Consider the following 20,845-nt stretch of genomic DNA (forward strand, 5'->3'; position numbering starts at 1 on the left):
GAAACTAATATGGAAGCATCTGGTAGAGTAACTGGCAGAGAGGGGGTACTCATTAAATGTTTATTGATGGGAAGAAGGAAAGGGAAGGAGGGAGGGTGGGAAGAGGGAAGGGCTTTTAAAACAGCTTTTGAAACAGAAAAGAATGGACCCAAAATTCAAGTGGCTTAGTATCCCAAAGAGAATGTAGATGCAGTATTTGGGCCTCTTCAAAATAGTCTATTTGCAGAATTCGTGACTAACATTTGGAGTGAAGTTTTGAGTTTAATTTCAAGGGATATTTGAAAAACCTATTTTGTTGAGGTCTCTTGTCATATATTTGCATAACTGAAATAACTTGGCCTTTTGGCCGAACTGTTGCATAAGAAATATTTTGTATGTAGTTACACAGAGCTGAGTGCAAGCACTGTATTAATAAAGCACATGGAACTATGGAAAAGAGACTCTCTTCTCAAAAGAGAAATCTCAGTTGGTAAATCCCTTTTGTTATAAAATTATTGAGCTTAATGATAAACCTTTGGTAAAAGTACTCTGTAATTGTAAAACACATAACACATAATCTTTGAGGAACTAGGGTTTTGTTAAGATATTTTGTTAATTTTTAAAGTTTAAAACAACGGGCTGGAGACAATGATGATAGAAATATCTCTCTGTGTTGTGTGAGAAAGGGTCAGCTTTGTGGCAAGATATTTCTCACAGTGAGTTTCGGTTTTTTTTTTTTTTTTTTAAGATTTTATTTATGAGAGAGAAAGAGAGAGGGAGAGAGGTAGGGGGAGAGGCAGAGGTAGAGGGAGAAGCAGACTCCCGCTGAGCTGGGAGCCCAACATGAGGCTGGATCCAAGGACCTGGAGATGGTGACCTGAGCTGAAGGCAGCCGCTTCACCATCTGAGCCCCCCAGGCGCCCCTCAGAGTGAGTTTCTAGAGCACATCACTAATCCAAAATTCTAGGCCTACCAATATGTTCCTAAGGAGGCCCAATTTCTTTTCTTTTTTTTTTTTTTAAGATTTTATTTATTTATTTGACACAGAGACAGCCAGTGAGAGTGGGAGAGGAAGAAGCAGGCTCCCAGCAGGGGAGCCTGATGTGAGGCTTGATCCCAGAACGGCGGGATCACGCCCTGAGCCGAAGGCAGACACTTAATGACTGAGCCACTTAGGCGCCCCAAGAGGCCCAATTTGTTAATGAAATAAAAATGGCAGCTCCTTTGGCCAGGTCTACTCAAGGCACTCCCCTGACTGCCCTTTCTACCTTTGGAAACTTCCCACCAAGAAACCCTGGTTCAATGCCTGTCTCTCAAGTACCTCTTCTCTCCTTCCATCTGCCTTGAGTCCTCTCCACCCCGCCCCACCTGCCTGCCACCCCCACCATGCCAATCTCCAACATTAAAACCAAAAAATCCCATTTGTAATTCAAATTCTGGCCAAATGCTACCTCCTTTGTAAAGAGTGCCCCATCCCCCTTACTAGGCAATTCACTTCTTTTCTGAAATTCCAAAGTACTTCATAATCAGTGCACAGCAGAGGGGAGAACGCTCTATCATGTCTCCTCCTTTGTGTACACTTTTCTTTCTTTCCTTTATTATAAAGATGTTATTTATTTGAGAGGGAGAGAGAGAGCAGAGTGGAAGAGAGAGCGCAAGGCTGGGAGAGGGGCAGAGAGAGAGGGAGAAGCAGACTCCCCACTGAGCAGGAGGCCCAACACCACTCGGGGCTCCATCCCAGGAACCCGAGATCATGACCTGAGCCAAAGGCAGACACTTAACTGACTGAGCCACCCAGGCGCCCCCTGTGCATAATTTTCTTATCTCTACCACTGGAATATAAAGGCAAGGAGGATTTGTTTGTTCTTAAATTATCTACAGTGCTTAACACAATGCTTAGTACATTTCAAGCCCTCAGTGACTATTTGAAAATTCAATAAGTCTGAAAAAGCCACTCACAGGACATCACAAAACCTGATTACTTTCTTTCCTGAATAATGATGATTAAAATTAAAGTAATAGCAGCTGACTTTTATTAAGGATTTGCCACGTGCCAGATAGTGTTATATAAGTACTCCCCATCTCTTTATTGCCTGGACAATCCTGTGACTTGGATTTGATTACCATTTTCATTTTACCGACCAGGGAGCTGAGGGAGAGGTTAGGGAATTTGCTCAAGTCATACAGAACGAATGCTACGTGAACCGACCAGGATTAAAACCCGCCCAATGTGGCTCCAAAGCACTCACTCTTAATTTCTTTACAAACATCTCACCTCTTTCAGCCTTGCCCTAATCTCCCCAATACACAAAGTCTCGTGTGGGTACCTTCTTTCCCAGTCCGTGAACATATTCACGTCCCCTCTTGAGAAGACCACATGTGTTGCAGTTACCAGCAGTGAGTGAGACTTTGGCCATCCTCAAAGAGAGCCACAGTGTCTGCTTGATAAAAGCCATAATTTTCCTGACCTGCTCCGAGCTTGGCCCCCTCAAAGCAAATGCAGGCAGACACTTGGCAACTGGGCTCTCCCAGACTCTCAAGCTCAGGGCTGTGTTAGTGTTGGCAGTGGGGACGGTTTGCTTCCTCCCCATTTCAGGAACTGTCACATCAGCCTCTTTGATCCTCCCAGGGTCTTAAGTGTGCCAAAATCGTTACTCCACGTTCTTGCTCTGTTTCAGATAATTGCCAGAGAAAACGCTAAGGTCGGTAATGACCAAGGTAGGGAAATATTGCTCCCTGCACGGTATGCCGTTTATATATTGCGTACTCAGAAAGGCTCCGGAGGGGAGGCATTGCTTATTTTTATTGCCCCAAAGCCATGAATGGGAAAAAACGGGAATGGACAGAAATTGATACATCTGGAACAAGAGCCAGGCATGATTTACTCACATTTTTACCTGACCTGAAATTGCTTATTTAGAAAAAAGAAACATTATAAAGTCTCAGGAAAATGTCATGAATCAGAGCCAGCATGATTTCACATTGGGGTTCCATAAACTTTTGTAAGCGAAGAAACTGTCCAGGAAAATCAAATGAGCCAAAGGTAGCCTTGCCACCACGACCATCTCCATAGCAACGGTTTCACAGAGGGCTGCCTTGGGTGGCGGGTGGTACAGGCTCGGGGGCTCAAACACTCAGGGCTGAAGTGGATGGAAACCCACTGGGTCACTTGAGGTTGTCCTTACTAGGGCACAGGGTGAGCGCTGGTTTGGGAAAGCAACAGAAGAAGACTTTCACCAAAACACTGCTTTATTGCTTCAAAAATTGTTTTGAGCTCACCACACACTACATCACTGAAACTTACAACTACAGGAAGTTAGAAGAGAAAAAAAAAAAAAACCAGTTGATTAAAGCCTTCCAGCCTGCCTTAATGGTTCCCTTACCTTGTGTGCTCTTGGCAGTTGGTAAGCAATACGAGCACAGTTATGAAGCAATTAGATAATAAATGCTATTCTTATAGCTACCAGCTGGAAGAGACTTTAGAGACCATCAATTTTTTTTTAATTAACTAAACTCCAGACTTTATTTGAATTTCATCCGTTTTCCCATTAAGGTCCTCTTTCTGTTCCGGGATTCAATCCAGAATAACATTGCATTTAGTTGTCATGTGTCTCCAGTCTCCTCTGATTTGTGGTAGTTTCTTAATCTCTTTCTCTCTGTCTTTTTAAAAGATTTTACTTATTTATTTGAAAGTGAGAGAGAGAATGAGCAGGGGGAGGAGCAGAGAGAGAGGGAGAAGCAGACTTCCCACTGAGCAGGGAGCCTGATGCAGGGGCTCGATCCTAGGACCCTGAGATCATGACCTGAGCCGAAGGCAGACTCTTAACCTGCTCAGCCTCCCAGATGCCCCCCTCCTTTTTAATCTGAAGTACAGTTAACCCGCAATGTTGCATTAGTTTCAGTCAGTCTTTTGTTTTGTTTGTTTGTTTGTTTGTTTAATGCCCTGGACAGTCCTTAGTAGTACTGGCAAGGAATCCTGGACGTGTCCTCCACTGAGTTTGTCTGATGTCTTTCTCACCAGCAGACTGCCGAGAGGTGCTTTGGGGAAGATCACAGAGGCAAAGTGCTTTCTTATCATATTATACTGTGAGTACAGGACAACCACATGACATTATGGTGACATTAGTTTCCAACCCTTGGGTAACGTCGGATTTGCCAGGCTTCTTCTGTGTAACGTTACTATTTTCCTTTTTCCCTATTCAATTCTGTTCTTTGGAGGTGAGTCACTAAGCCTAGACCCTTCTCAGGGTATGTCTGGGTGGGGAGGGGAATCGATCTTCATGTTCTGGAGGGGATAGCATCTATGTATTTTTGACATTTTCTGTAAGAAAGATTTGACTCTTCTCCCTCATATTTTTACTCAATCATTTATCTTACCAGAATGTACTCATGTATATATATTTATTTGATATTTGGGGTTGTAGTCCAAGATTGTTATTTATTTTGTTGATCAAGTTGCTCCAACTTCAACCATTGGGAGCTCCTCTGGGTTGGCTTCTGAGGCCTTTTGACACGTCCCCATCTATTTGTCGAGCGCTTCCTTTTCCGCACCATGCTCCAAGTTCATCTTCTGTTTTACCTGCGTGAGTTCTGGCATCAGTTATTTCTCCAAGGAGCATTTTGGTTTTTCTTATTCAAAAATGATATTTAGAAATCAAGGAGACCATCGGTTTTTAACTCCTTCATTGGTCAAACAAGGAAGCTGAGATGCTACTGGGGGAATAAATCACCCAGAATCTGTCACCGACTTAGTGGCATGCGGGGATTTGAATCTGGGTCCGACTCCTGGTTCAGTAGTCTTTCCTTTACTTGGGTCTTTGTCATATTCTCTGTGCTTTCCCAGTGAACTTGTGCTGTATACTGAATTTATAGTGTATTTTCTACTCTCTGTGAAATCTCCATGTGCCTTCCGCAGACTCAAGCACAGAGCAATCAATAAATGCACGAGTCGACCTTCTACAATATCCTCCTTCCGCCTCACTCTTCTCTGTCCAGTCCAGACCCTCATGAACGCTTGCTCTAGACTACTGCAATTTCCACCAATACAGGGGTTTCCTTTTTCTCTTATCCATCCTACTTGCGGTTGCCAGATCGAGGAGAGAAAAACAGTTTTCATTGTCTCTTACCCAACACAATTGTAGAGAATAAAATTAAGCTCCATGACATTCTAATTCATTCTCCTCTTCCATTTCTCTCAAATCTTGAGCAGTCTCCAAAGGGCATCTTTGCAAATATGACTGCAAGATATGCTGCACAGAAAAGAGGGGCCCCCTGATAAAGTCCTTCTCAGCTTTCAGCTTTCAATTCCATCTCTTTCTGTCCCTGACTTTACAGTTTTCTTCCTTGTCCCAGAATAAACCCCTATTTTTCTCATAGGTTTTAACCAGTGCTCCTGGGTCTGATTTCTCTGGAGTAATGCTCCATTAATTATCATCTTTAAGACTAAGGCTACTATTCTTTCCCTTTGTACTGGCTCACTGCATTGAACATGTTTATAGGCTAAATTATTTCTCATCCTAAAACAAATTTAAAAACCTTCCCTTGCCCTTTCTTCTTTACAGCACACTATTTTTTTCTGCCATTCACCCTCCTATAAATCAAAAGAAAAAGTCTCTACTCACAGCCTTGACATCTTACTTACCTTTGGCTGATCGACTTCTCCTCCTGGATCCAGAGTCCCCGCTCTGACCACCTACAGTATCAGGAATGGTCTCTTTAGAGTGTATAATTATTCCTTCAGTCATGGTCACAGTAGGAAACAGCACATTGAGGGATTTAATTTTAAGGAAGTGGATTTTAGTGAAGCAAAGTAACCCTGTGGTGAGGTTAAGGGAGCCGGCCTGGGGAGGTGAGGTAGCCAGAGAGTAGCCAGAGCAGGAAAGCAAGGCCTGAAGCAGTAAGGGAGAGGAGCGTTATCAGAAACAAACACACACTGTAGCAATCTGATAGGAACTCTGGCCTTAGTAGAGGAAAATCAGCCTTTGCCATAGCCGCTGGCCGGCAGGGAGGGAGAGGAGAAGCAATTACTTCTCTCTTCTCTTACCCTTTGATGTCCTGCTCATGTCTCCCGATGGTTAACCCAAACTTAACAGAGGGCAAGAAAAACCCAAGGAATACAGTTTGTAGAGGTCATTTTTCCAGGGGCTAGAGAACTGGGCAGAGAAGGGTGCGTAATGGATTTGGGGACGGGGAGGGGGGAAGTAAAAGGAATAACCAGCATGGTTACATTTAGGAAGATATTTCTGCTTACTTCTTCAAAGTTTTTTCCACCCTCTGAGATCTATAATGCTGTCTCCTTTCAATGATGCATTCATTTAAAAGAGTAATGTGCACCTACAATGTTGAGAGCGCCATGCTAGATACTGGAGCTCTGGTGGTGAAAAGGCAGGTACTGCCCCTTCCTTTCAGGAACCTTATGCTGTGACCATTCCTTTTCAGTCTACTCCACCAGTTCGTCCCTTCTCCCCGTCATTTAATATTGGCATGCCTCAAAATCTTCTCCTGGGGTCACCTCTCTCTACAGAACAAGATTCACCCCAGGGCTTTTGTTCTCACGTGTATGCATGCAAGGACTTCCAAACCTATATGCTCAATTCAGCCCCTTCAGCTTATCAGCGAAGGGTTCTAGGCCTTCTCTGTACTGGCTGCAACCTTTTTATTCATTTCCTTGCTTTCTCTCACACCGTTTATGCCCCTCCCACCCATGAAAGGATCCCATCATTTTTGTTTTGTTTTGATTGAATCTGTTTTGTTCATTGATGTATCTCAAGATACCATAAAAGGTATCTGACACATAATAGGCCCTCAAATACTTACTGAATAACAACTGAACTCCTTCCATGGACTCAGATTCTGCTCACATAGGCTTTCTTGCATCACCTCCACCATCTGTAAGCCAATCTTCCTTCGAGACCCAACTTACATAGCACTTCTATAAGCCCTCTTAGATACTACCCAATGAGAACGTATTTATCTTCTGTACTGCCATTATACCTTGTCTATATTTCTGTTTCAGCACTACTATTATGCCATGTGTTTTAGTTAAATTATAGATTTCCTTTTTTCTAGCTTTATTGAGGTATAATTGACACATAAAAATTGTATATATCTAAGATGTACAATGTGATGTTTTGCTATGTACATACATACATACATTGTACAATGATTACACAATCAAGCTAATTAACATAACCATCACCTCACGGAGTTGTGATTTTTTTTTTTAACAGCAAGAACACTTAAGATCACCTCTTAGCAAATTTCAAGCATACGATACGGTATTAACTACAGTCACCACGCTGTGCATGGGATTTCCAGAACTCATTCATCTTGCATAACTGAACCTTTGAACCCTCTGATGAATAGAGGTATGATTTCTTATCTCTTTCTACATCACCAAAGTTACCTAAGCCAAATTCATTACTCTTTCTTCCCCATCTTTCCACGAAGCCTATCAAAGTGCTTTGTTAAATTTAAGAAGATAAGAATTAAGCTGTTGCCCAAATACATAAATTAGCCTCTCTCAGTCATGTAAAATATTTAATATCTGTCTCTAGATGTTATTAATGTGTATAAAATTTCCAGGTGCTTCTTGGCGGGAAAAGGAGGGCATACTGAATCTTTCCGTTTGTAAAGAGTTGTCAGAAGCTGAAAAGCAAATGTCAGCACCAATGGGATGTGCCTCGGGCTCCTCAGTCAATGAGACCTCAGTTAGAATGGCCTTCCAGACCTTCAGCACTGTGATACCTCACCAGCTCGCCAGCTCCACATCATTAGGAAAACTGACGGAAAAAAAAATATCCGAGAGTAGATATATACAGAGATCCAGAATTAAGTTCCGATGAATTTGTAAGTATTAAAAGTGGTCATCTCAGTCTATCTAGAGATAACTGAGGTTTGTTTGTAATGATTCCACTGGCCCTATTTTTGAATCTATCACACTCCACGTGTTAGAGATTGACAGCCCAATCCAGGCTGGGCTTCAGCAATCCCATTCTGGCTTCTTTTTTTACTCCTCCACCAACACGAGGTGGGGATCATGCTTCCACTTCTCCCTCTGACTTTTGGTCTTTGCTCCTAGTCTCCAGTGGGTGACTGTAAAGACCAGAACGCACATGTGGCTGTCAGGCACTTCTGCATGCAAATTAACTCCTCTGACTTCTAGAATATGAAAATCCTCCACTTCCGTCAGCTTGCAATAAGCTGGAAATGAGAACTGTAGCCTCCCATGAACAACTGCAAACTTCCAATTAAAAAAATTGATTGATAAAGAAGTAAAGATAGTGTGACTTAACACTGGCCAGCTGTTGGCCAAACCCATGTACTTTTCTTCCTGAGCAGGCAGTTAAAGTACGTTTTCTAGCCTCCACTAAATCTATGTCTGATGACTGCTTTTAACCAGTGGATTCTGAGTGGTAGTAATACATACTACTTCAGTGTCTGGCAATAAAAATTTCCTGTGCTTCAGCCCATGATTTTTGAGGAACATGGTAACTTGGGAGACACATGTTAAAGACAGCAGAGCCTTAAGACAAAAGGATTCTGAGTCCTGGAATCACACCTCTTTGAGACCCTACATGGTAAATTGATATCACTTCTGGGGTTATAGAAACTGATGTTATCTTAGCCAAAAACAAAGGTAGAATTGAGGGAAGTGCTAAGAAACAGAAGGGTGGGATAAATGGTGTAAAGATTAGACTACGGGGTGATATATATTGGATCTTATTCTGCTGTAGTTGACATAGTGGAAGTAGCTGTTCACACTAACTTCCTCGAGAAAGTGAGACAGCTTACTGGTGATAAAAGTATAAGTCATTTCCTTAGTAATTTGTTCAAAGCTTGATCACTTATGGCCAGCAATGTAGGAAGGGCAATTCAACACCGTAAACACATGGTCATGAGTCTAAAGGCCAGGCAGTGTAATCATACCTAGGAAAGAAATATTCTTCTAAAGGAAACACTTTTCAGAAATGTGTTGTTTCCATTAATGTTAACTTTTTTCATTGTTGTGAAAATCAGCTTAACTCCTTAAAATCATATTGATTCAAACATGTCCATTCCAGGAAAGTCCCTTTCCAGGAGGCAGAAACATACTTCAAATTTGCAGATGATAGATTTTTCCAGACTCCATGTAGGAAGGATTTCCAAAATTTATAGTGGATCTGAGTTGCATATTGTACACAGCGTTCTTTTAGCTGAATTTTTTGTTTTAAAAACAATGAGATTTAATTTTGACCATGACACTCATTTGAATTGTCATTATTCCCTTCACAAAGGTATCTAGAATTCAGTATTGCAAAAAAAAATGGCAAAGAGATATTCTAGTTGCACCAGAATACGTGAAATAAAAGTGGGAACTTTGCAAAGTATTTTGAGATGAAGTCTACTGAAATCAATTTCATCCGTGAGATAAAATGTAAAAATCAATACGGACTATTGGCCAAGATTTTTGATCTCACCTTTAGAATAGTAGGTACATTTGCTGAGTTATGCTAAGTAGGCTGGCATGTACAAAACTGGTTTATAATCCTTCCAATCTCAGAATCAGCTCCGGACCACTAAGACAAAGCTACTCGCCAAGGCTTTCATGTGAACCGTTCCCAAGTGTGCTGTATATAGTATGGCCAAGAAAATGTGGTGACCACTCTCTGGAGAGTTGACCTAATTTCTTCATGAAAGGCCTTCTTTATGATCAAATAATCAAATAGTGATTAGTTTTGAGTAGCTCAAATGTATTTACTAACTTCCTTCTTTATACCTAATTGAAAATACAGACCTAGATTTGTGCCAATATGAATAATTATAAAGAGAAGAAGAAAGCTGACGTATGCCCAGTGCCAGGTGCCATTCTAAGTGTTTACCCCTAATGTGAATTAATTTAAACAATAAAAAGAAAATTCTAGAGTCACATATGTAATGATTCAGGGTTTTATCTTAGCTTTAAAAAGGATGCTAAAGCAAGCACTTTAATCTTATTCCTCTCTACAACAGCCAGATTTCTATAAAATATGTAGAAAATTTGGTGTCATAAAAGAACTGTTTTTGAACCAAATGTAGTTGGTTCTTCAGGATCATTTAGAATTTGGTGACCAAATGCTACTTTATGTAATGATGATGATGATTACTACTACTAGTAGTAGTAGTAATATCACTTTTATTCAGTGCTTTCTATGACCAGGCACTGGACTTAAGTGTATTACTTTCTTATTTCATTTATCTCTTTCAACAACCTTTTGGGATAGATATGATTTTTGTTCCTATATACTAAGTTACTTGTCCAAGATTATGTAACTTCTAAGTGGAAGGTCTTAAAATTCAATCTAGGCAGCTCTGGGGTATCAACATAGAGTGAGATTCAGTGACTATTTGATATTCTAGAAAGTATCTTCATACTGGTAAAAATCAAAGCTTTGGAAATTCTTTTAACAGTAGGAAATTAAATAGTTTAGCTATGTCTGGTTGGCTTTTATGAAAGATAAATACAGTCAGATACAAGTAGTCCAGGGAAGTTTGATCCTTTTGCTTTGTTTTATAATAAATACAAAATGGAATTTTTTCTCTTCTTTTCTCATCTTAAGATATATGGTTTTAAAATATTGAATAATTACGGTTCTAAGAAATTGATGGACAGTATAATCTGTAAACCTATCTAATATAAAAATATTGAAAGACTAGATAAAATATGGCATATTTCAAATGTTCAGATGTTCTTTTGAAGTCATATCTGAGAATGGACAATCCATAGGAGCCAGAATCAGAAGGAAGACTGAAAACCATTGGGGAAAGGAAACGTGGTAGAATGTGTATGGAGTGTGCCTTTAATTATACTAGGGGCATAATTTCTATTGGCCTTACAGAGATGGATGCTGATGCCTTGGAACCATATAAAACAGGGAATTAAAACAAAGACCATCTGAACAGATCCAGAGTCTAAAAAGGCTTGCATCTTTAATTAAAGGATGGAATGGGAAAAAATTTCCATAGATATACAGACATGGCAAGGAAACTTGCCAGAGAGTGGAGTCTCTCCTGATAATTTGTAAATATGTTACTTTTTCTGGCAGGTGTTTGAGATTTGAAATTGTATGACCTACTTGATCTAGAAAACCCTAGGCCTAGAAAGTAAGAGTAAAATTGGTCCATGGCTAGTGATACTCCTGGGGCACGTGGCAGGTGCAAACATAAAATTACTCTGGAATTCCACCCACAAAGGATTCTCAGGAGGAAAAACAACAACAACAACTATCCCATTTAAGAATACACTCCTATTAAGAATTACACAACATTGAAAGAAACAGTGTGAGTGCAAGTTAGCAAATATGACAAACAACAAGCTTGGAATCCTTGAGAACTTGAAATAATTGGACAGTAATATGACATAAAATGACTATGCTAAAAGAATACAAAAATAAGTAAAAGTCAAATAAATAAATAAAGCATGAAAAGAAACTGACGTTTGAAAAAATAAAAAAATTTAAGTTATTGAAATTTAAAACTCAATGGACAGCTTAAACAATAGACGAGAAGTGTCTGAAGAGAAATTAGTAACATGAGAAATAAGAATATTTCCAAAGTGTAGCACAGATTGATAATTCATGACACAGAAACAATACATAAAAGAAATTGAGGGGCGCCTGGGTGGCACAGCGGTTAAGCGTCTGCCTTCAGCTCAGGGCGTGATCCTAGTGTTATGGGATCGAGCCCCACATCAGGCTCTTCCGCTATGAGCCTGCTTCTTCCTCTCCCACTCCCCCTGCTTGTGTTCCCTCTCTCGCTGGCTGTCTCTATCTCTGTCCAATGAATAAATAAATAAAATCTTTAAAAAAAAATTGAGAGACATGGAAGATAGAATGAGAAGGCCTCACATTTCTGTGCTAGAAGAACAAGAGAATGGAGAAAGTGTTTTGAAATTTTCTAGAATCAATGAACATAATGAATCCTCACATTTAAGCTTTACAATAACTTTCAACAAATAAATAAAGATAAATAATACCTGCATATACTGTTGTGAATTTGCAGAACACCAAAGACAAAGACCAAATCTTTGAAGCGACCAGATAGAAAAGACAGATTACCTACAAAGCAACAACAATCAAAGTGAGAGAAGACTATTCCATAGCAACAATAGAGGTTGAAAGGAAATGCAATAATATTTTTAAAATGCAGATGGAAAATAATTGCCAAACTAAAATCTTGTATAATACCAAAATTATTCATAACTAAAAGCAAAATAAAACATTTTCAGTCAAAAACAGAGGGCGTTTATCACTCAGAGACTTTCACTAAAAATGTCTAAGACAATGTGGTAATGGAACAAAGTTGACAAAGAAGAGTGGAGTGACTCAGGGACATGCCCAAGCATTTAAGGAAACTTGATATGCATCAAGATGGCCTTACAAAGCAGTGGAGGGGGAAGTTAAGCTATTCAATGGAAGTTATAAAATTGGCCACCTATATATAAAATTAAAATTAAATTAATGTCTTACCTTAAATCATACACAAGAATAGATTCCAAAACATTAAATCTTTAAACTTTTCAGATGAAACCATGACTTTGAAAAGAACTTACAAAATACGATTTCAAAAGGCACAAATCATAAAGGAAAAGATTGACAAATTTGATTATATTAAAAATAAAACATTAAGTGTGATATAGATGGAGAGAAGTTATTTATAACACATACGATGAATTCTGTACATTACGATGTGCTAGGTTGTGATATAACAACAGCTCCAAAATTCCAGTGGCTTAAAACAATGCAGGCTTATATCTTGGTCATATTACATGGATACTGTCAGTCAGCAGGGAATACTACTCACTGTAGTTAAACAGAGATCCAGGCTGCAGGAGCACACATATCTTGACCATTGCCAAGAACCATGATGGAGAGAAAGAAAATTCTGGAAGTTTATATTGGCAGTTCAATAAATGCACTAACCTAGAAGTGACCCACACCACTTCTATTCAGAATTCATTTAGCAGAACTAGTTGGATGGTTCTACCCAATTCCAAGGAGGCCAGAAAATTCAATTTTCCATGTGCCCAGAAAGAAAGAGCTGTATATCACTATGCAGCACTATTGACTGTAACACTCACAAAGGATATGAATGCAGAATTTATAAATAGCAAATATAAAGTTAAAAGGAAAGATAAAAGGTTAACAGAAAAATGAGTGAAGGGCATGAAAAAACAATTCACCGGAGAAAGAAACTCAACTGGCCATTAAACAGACAAAAAAAATGCCCAACCTGACTGGAAATCAGGAAAATTCCAATTATAAATAAGTAGATAATGTTTAATGCCCACCAGAATGGCAAAATGCAACCTCTGATAACACCAAACAATGATGAAGATGTGGAGACCTGGGAACCCCGGCACAGAGCTGTGGGATACTACTAGAGTACAGCTACTTTGCGGAGTCATTGCAACATTTAAGTTAAACGTGTCAATACTCAGCAAGTCTACTGCTTGAAGTCCATCCTACAGAAGCTCACACACCTAAGTCCAAAGAGACATGCTCAGGGATGATTGTCTTAGCTCCATCTGTAACATCAGCAAAGCAAAACAACCTACCAGTTCTGTATTAGGGAAATATGCGCTATCATACTCACATATGATACTGAATCTAGAAACTGAAGTCACAGTAAAATAAGTTTTGCATTTATATGGCATAATTCGTTCATGCAAAATTTTAAACATGGGAACACGCTAGGATTTCTTTGTCAAACATACAGGGACATATATATTTACATATAGGAACTTCTGTTACATACACATATCTTAAACATAAAGGAATGATAAGCGTCATGTGTAAAACAATTGTTACTTTGGAAGAAGAGGGAGAAGGTTGGAGGGATTTCACCATCATCTGAGATAGTTCACATTTTTAAAAATAAAAGAAGGACCTGAGCAAATAAAAAATTAGCATGTTCTATCTTACTCATAGTATATAAGTGAATACAATATTTTCTGAATCCTTATGTATTTGTTAAGTGTCTCATAATTCAAAACTAAAAGAAAAGGAGAAATTGTAAATGCATTTCCAATCAAGGTGGAGTTTAAAGTCCCACTCCTCTGCTCCAAAGCCTTAGCAACAATAGATTTGTGGGTGTATGCATGTGAAAGGCACAGCGGCTCCTAAAACAATAAACAATGTTAAAAATATAAGTATTTTATAGATAATATATATTTTTATATATTTATATACTATTTCTATTATTTATACATTACGTATGTTACATATATATATATATATAAATATATTTAACAAATATTAAATATATTTGCCGATAAGCAATAAGAAGCAAGACAGCAATCGGGGGAAGAAATCACAAGCCGTCCAGACTCTGGGACTAGAAAGAGCCTCAAAGAAATTTGACTCCTATGAGGTAATGAAGAACACAAAGAGTCCCACACATGACAAGGGATAAGAGCTAGGCTTGCTGTGAGAAATAAGAGACTGACTTCCATTTAAGATGAGCTTACAGACTAAAATTCTAAAGCACACGAAAAAAACTAATATCCAACAGTCAGCATATTCCATAATTGTGAAGAATTCACTCTCAACTAAATGAATATAATAAGGCAACTTAAAAATGACTTTGAAATAATATATTTAAGATTCTCAGATATCAAAAGAAGTAATAATCTTGTAAGATAGAGCAATTAACCATGAAATAAAGACCAACAGATAGGACTCAAGGACAGATGGGTATAAAAAAGAAGGAAGTTGAGAACAAATATCGAAACAATGAGTGAATCTCTGACATGAGGGTATAAAAGAAAATTAGTAAGATGGAAGATAATACTCAGGAGATCCTCTGAATGTGATGCAGGAATGTCATGGAACAAAATTTGAAAGGGAAGTTAGGAGAAAAGGGTAGATTTTGATGATTCAATAATAGGACTTCTGGAAATAGAGAATAAAGAAAATATGGAGAAGCTACGTTTGAAGTGATATTTAGTGGGAACTTTTCAGCCTTAATAAAAACAGAGGAGTCCCCGGATTTGAAGTAAACCAAATGCCGCATAAGAGAAACAGACATAAATTCACACTCAGCATATTGTAGTAAAACTTCAGACCATCAAAAAATAAAGAAAAAAATTTCTAACAGAGAGGAAAGACAATTTATCTACAGAGATATGAGAGAAAATCAAACAATAAGTTTCTCATTTGTAACACTGGATACAGAAGGCCAAGGTATTGCATTAAAATAGCCGTCCCCTTCCACCCATGTACTTATCTAAAAGACTTTTCTTCAATAAGGAGGAAAATAAAGCTGTGTTTGGATATATAAAAATAAAACCTGTTTGGCCTCTCAACAGAAGCTTATTGAAAGAACTTTAAAGAGTCAACATCAAAAGTAAATCTAAAAGGGAAAAAGAAAAACTCAAGAAAAAGCAATGAGAAGTGACATCACTTAAATATGTTGGCGAAAATGTATAATGCTTACTCTCGAAAACTTGGAAAATAGAGAGAGGTAGAAGAAAATAAGTATCTATTAGTTTGAGCATCCTAAGACATTCACATTTTAATATATTTCCTTTCACTTTTTACATGAATCACTGGTTTTTGTGTTTTTATATACAATTACAGTAATATTGTATATTAAAGTTTATAGACTGATTTTTTTTTCACCTGACAGTCTAACAACTGTTTTTTTCTGTTACCTTACTATCCTTGTTAAAATAACTTTTGAAGCATTTTTCCAACTGCTTTTTGGAGATTAACTTTTAAATAACTTTTTGACGTAATTTCAAACAAGAATGAAAACTTCACATACTATGCAGATTCTTACTCATTTCTGCACTTGTCTTTTCTGAGGTTTATTCACAACAATAAATAAATAAAAGTCCAGAACTTAGACAAATTCTAGAGACCTTTTAACGCATTCCTCCCCTCCATCGGACAGGTGGATAAACTCTTTAAAGGAAGGGTAGACTCAGTGAACTTCTCTGCTTCCATGAGGAGTGTTCTTGCCCCAGGAAAGCAACCATTGCTGCCGAGAGTCTAGTGGCTGTGGAGCAAGATCGTCTGAGATCAAAGGCCGACTTTGTGTCTTACGAACTGTGTGACCTTGGACAGAGGCCCCAACTGTGCAGAGTCTTAGTTTCCTTGTCTGTAAATGAAACAAAGAACACGTACCTGCTGGGACCCCTGGGTGGCTTGGTTGGTTAAGCGTCTGCCTTCAGCTCTGGTCATGATCTCAGGGTCCTAGGATCCAGTCCCGAGTCGGGCTCCCTGGGAGCCTGCTCGAGATTCTCTCTCTCCTCTACCTCTCCCCTGCTCAGCTCATCCTCTCACACACGCACACACTCTCTCTCTCTCTCAAGTAAATAAATAAAACCCTCAAAAAAAAAAAAAAACATACCTACTGAAGTTATTGAGAGAATTAAAAGAAATAAGATATGTAAAAAACCTGGCACCTGGTAGGGAATCCAATAAATATTTCTTTTCCCTACTTCCTCAAATAGCTTTTCCATACTTCAAATAATTTCTTTATGATAGAGTACCAAGTATTGGGTCAACTGGTATGAACATTTTCATAATCTTTGATATATGTTTTGAAATTGCTCTTCAAAAGGGTACTGATATAACTCACACCAGCTGCGCAAGAAAGTGCCAGTTTCACCACACCTTTGCCGGCATAGGGTATTAGAATTCAAATTTTCTGGTTGATTATTAAAAAAGAAAAGTACTTTTTTATTGCTGCTTTAAGTTGTATCTCTTCGATCAATAGTACAGGTGACTATTCCCCGTATATACATTCCCTGTTTTCTGGCTTACTTGTTCATAACTGTTGTCCAGTTAACTAAATTGGTGCATTGACATTTTTTTTTTCATATCAGTATGTGTGAATTATTATTTTTCTTTTTTTTCCCCTGGTGTAGAGATTATGTCATACTTACTTATTTTGCACCCTTAACACTATAATTCACTTAGAGATTTCCTGCACTCAATACATTTTGTGTTCAGCTCTGTGGTTTTTAGTATATTCACAAAGTTGTGTAATCACCACCACAATTTAATTTTAGAAGCTTTTTAACACCCCCAGGAGAAACTCCATATGCATTACCAGTAATTTCCCAACCTCCCACCTCTCTCCCACCCCAGCCCCAGGCAACCACTGATCTACTGTCTCTATGGATTTGTCTATTCTGAGCATTTCTCATAAATGTATCCAAACAATATGTGTCTCTAATTGGCTTCTTTCACTTAACGTAATGTTTTTAGGGTTTATCAAAGTTGTACCATGTATCACCCTTCATTTGTTTTTATATTCCATTGTATGGATATACCACATTTTGTTTATCCATTCATCGGGTGATGGACATTTATGGTATTTCCACTGTTTAGCTATTACAAGTCACACTGTTATAAACATTCATGTTCAAGTTTTTATATATACATATGTTTTCATTTCTCTTAGGTATATACCTGGGAATGAAATTGCTGGGTCAAACGGTAACTCTTTGTTTAACATTCTCAGGAACTGAAAACACTTTTCCAAAGTGGCTGCACCATTTTACATTCCTACCATTCCTCTTAGCACACCCTTGCCAAAATCATGCTCAGAGGAAGCTTGAGCCCAAGTATCAAGGTCTTGAGCCCCAGGGATTCAGACCTTAAATTGAAAACCAGGCTCCCAGGGTACTCAGACCTTCAGGCCTGTTCAGCAGAAATATGGAGGATGGAGACCCCATCTGTAAAGACAGCATGGAATGGGGCATTGTGGAGTGGAATCCTGATTCTATCTACTCCCTTGCTTGGGCAAGACACTTGATTCCTCACTTGTCCAATGGTAAGAGACTCATTTATCTTTTAGGATTCCAGTTATGATTACATGACATACTTTAAAGGGCTCAGGATTATATTTAGCATTTATTCAGTACTCAAGAGCTATTTTTGCTCCCTCAGGAAATTGGAGAGATAGACAAGCAGGAACAAGGAGAAAAGCAGATGAAGAGGGAAATCAAGAGCACGGGGAAGCTGCGTCTCAGGTAGAAGCTGTGAGGGAGCTGGCTTTTGGAGTGAACGAAGGTAGAGATTTGACGTGAATGCTCTCTTTTAAAAAGTGCATCATCTCCCACCTGCTTCCCACCCTACTTCAAGTCTGAAGCATACAGTACCGAGTGAGAAAAAGACGGAAGATGTAAAGAGTAAAAGATACGAGTCAGTGAGCAAGGGAAAATAGAAAGCAAGAGGGAGAAAGAAAATACAGAAGTAAGAAAGTGTAGAGGAAAATGAGGGACAATAAAAGAATCAAAACAAAGTTAAATATCTTGGTAACAATTCAGGTTTGCAGGCAAAGGACCACCAGCCGTCTCTGTTAATTTCAAAGGCAAGCAGATCTTAGTCCTGTTAGTTTTGACCTTTAAGTTTTGTTGGTTTCTTTTTTTTTTTTAATTTTATGAGTAGGCTGAATCATGACAAATGTCTAATTTAAAATAGATTTAACTGCCAATCGCCTCTCCTGTGAGAATCAACTTCCAGCTCAGCTCTAAAACAAATAAAAATACTTGGAGTAGTCTATTCAGCAAATGAAAAATATATCTCTTTCTTTCTGGTACATTAGAGGTAAAGCAAATGAGTTTCTGCTAAGGAGAAAGAGCCATAGAAAGGGAGAAGTCTCTTTTCTAAGGGATGGCCGCACTGGGGGCTCTACTGTCAGAGGCACAGAGGGAACTCAAGGTAGCAATTCTTGATTGAAAACATGGCTCAAGCATTGAGCCAAGTAGGCTTTTTAGGGGTCACATGTCTTTGACACTATTCCACATCAAACATTTTATTTTCAGGACACAGTGACCGGAAAGGTTTCTCATTCCAATCAGTGTAAAAAAAAAAAAAAAAAAAAAATGGTGAACCGCTCCCCTGCTCCCACACCAGCAGCCCTCCTGGGAACTTACAAGATAAGACATCTTTGCAACAAAACACTATCAGCTCTCTCCTTTTGGTCACTTCATTCCTCTCACTTCAGTAAGGCTCTTCACAGGAGAGCAAATGCCTTATTAGGAAAGACCCGGACCCCATGCAGAGCAAATACAAAAGGCAAGGTTATTTTAACAAAACTATGTGAGTCAGTGTTTTCTTCAATCCACGTTCTTGGTGCCTCATTATTGGCAGGCCAGGAAAGCTTAGAGCCTGTGGCATAGGAAGAAAGAGGTTTAGGAAGCCTGTGAGTTTATACGATCTGGGCGGGGATTTCTGGACAGGGAAACATGGATTCCTGGCTCCAAAGGATTTGAATCCCCGGGCTGCTTTGGGAAAGTGTCCTGTTTGTGTTGGGGATGTCCCAGGGCAGGGTTTCATTACAGAAACGGAGAGATGTTGCTTTAGGCTGCAGTGCCTTTCCCAGGCTTGTTAAGTGCCATTCACTCATTCCTTCATTCAGCAGGGATTTATGAAGCACTTGTGATGCAGAGCTAGGGAAAATGGGGGTTAAGGGCACGCAGCATCCCAGGAGATGTCCTAGGAGATGAAAAGGTCAGTGCCTCTGACCTTGCATAGGCAGAATTATGCTATTGAGGTCGGTAACAGAGATATTAATTAGACTCAGGACGTTTTGGGTCTGTGTCCCCTATCTTTCATTTCTAATATGACCTCCGGCACCTTATTAACTTCTCTGAGTTTCAGATTGTTGATAATGGTACTTACCCCATAAGGTTATTATGAGCTTTAAATAAGATACTATTTTACCTAGCCTACAATTGCTTTGCACATTGTAACTGTTATTTGTATTCTAATAGTCTAATATTAAGGCATGTTGCTTCCTTTCTTCAGATCTCTAAATTAAAATAAAGAAGCACAGTGATTATTGTAGCGGATAATTCTATATATAATAAGCATCTCCAGAGATCCTTCTAGGTGATGGAGTAGAGCCCAAGGCACCTTTGCCAAAAGGTCTCAGTCTTCAAGTGCTTAAAAGTGACTTATGTTCATTAAAAATGCTTTTGTTCCCACTGGATTGCCAAGTGCTTTGTGAATACGAACTGATCCCAAGAGACCCTGACATCCATTATCTCTGAGAGGAGCCACCCAGCCCGTTCTGCCAAATCCAAGACCTTTCCAGGCTCGCTGAGGGCTGAGCATTGCCATACCTCAGAGTTGAAAGGAGCTTTGGAGGTCATCAATCTCAGCCCTGCTCCATCGCATGAGCCAAACCACGCAGCTGAGTAAGACACTTAGGTCAGCTGATAATATTTCCTCCCAAAGTCTCATGTTTATTTTTTGTTGTGTGTTTTTTTTTCCCCCAGAGTTTCAGGTCCCCCAACTTTCACGGCATAAGCCAAGTGACTCTTGAAGGGCCACCTGTGCATTATCATTTAGTAAAGTGAGAAACCAGCGGCTCCATTTGGGGACTCCCTGATGTGGGAGGTGGCTCAGCATCTCTGAATTGGTTCTGGGTTTCTATGAAAGTGTCAGGAAGCGCACTACATTTGCCATCAGGGCAGTATTAAGACATATGCATTTGCTTTGTGTGTTGTCTTTGGAAATACCTTTCTACACACCACTTCATGCAGAGTGGTGGCAAACACAACCACAGAAGGCCGATACGGGGTGACCAGAAGTCAAGGAGAGAGGCCTCCAAACCATCTCCAAAGCTGAGATACGGAAGGATGAAGCGCCTTTTCAAATAGTAGTAGTAGTAATAATAATAATAATAATAATAATAATAATAATAGTAACATAACCAGCTGCACCAAGAAGTAAAGGGTTAAGCAGTGTTGTTCATTGTCACATGATGCTGGGAAAGAGCTGAGCAGGAACCTCAGGGACGGGGAGGAGGCACATCTTGCCTGCACATGTGGCCTCCACCACAAACACTTCAAAGTGACTCCTCAGACCGACATAACATTCTGACGCCG

At 39.2% G+C, this 20,845-nt stretch overlaps 1 long non-coding RNA gene across 1 annotated transcript; it reads left to right on the forward strand.

The window, feature by feature from the left end:
• Positions 1-3,688: 3,688 nt before the first annotated feature.
• LOC130544331 (uncharacterized) lies at positions 3,689-9,842 on the forward strand. Its single transcript, XR_008960538.1, has 3 exons — positions 3,689-4,065; positions 7,209-7,346; positions 7,564-9,842. It is a non-coding gene; the product is annotated as an uncharacterized LOC130544331 (long non-coding RNA).
• The last annotated feature ends 11,003 nt before the right edge of the window (positions 9,843-20,845 follow it).

The sequence above is a fragment of the Ursus arctos genome, unplaced genomic scaffold (assembly GCF_023065955.2).
Source record: "Ursus arctos isolate Adak ecotype North America unplaced genomic scaffold, UrsArc2.0 scaffold_2, whole genome shotgun sequence".
Taxonomy (NCBI): domain Eukaryota; kingdom Metazoa; phylum Chordata; class Mammalia; order Carnivora; family Ursidae; genus Ursus; species Ursus arctos.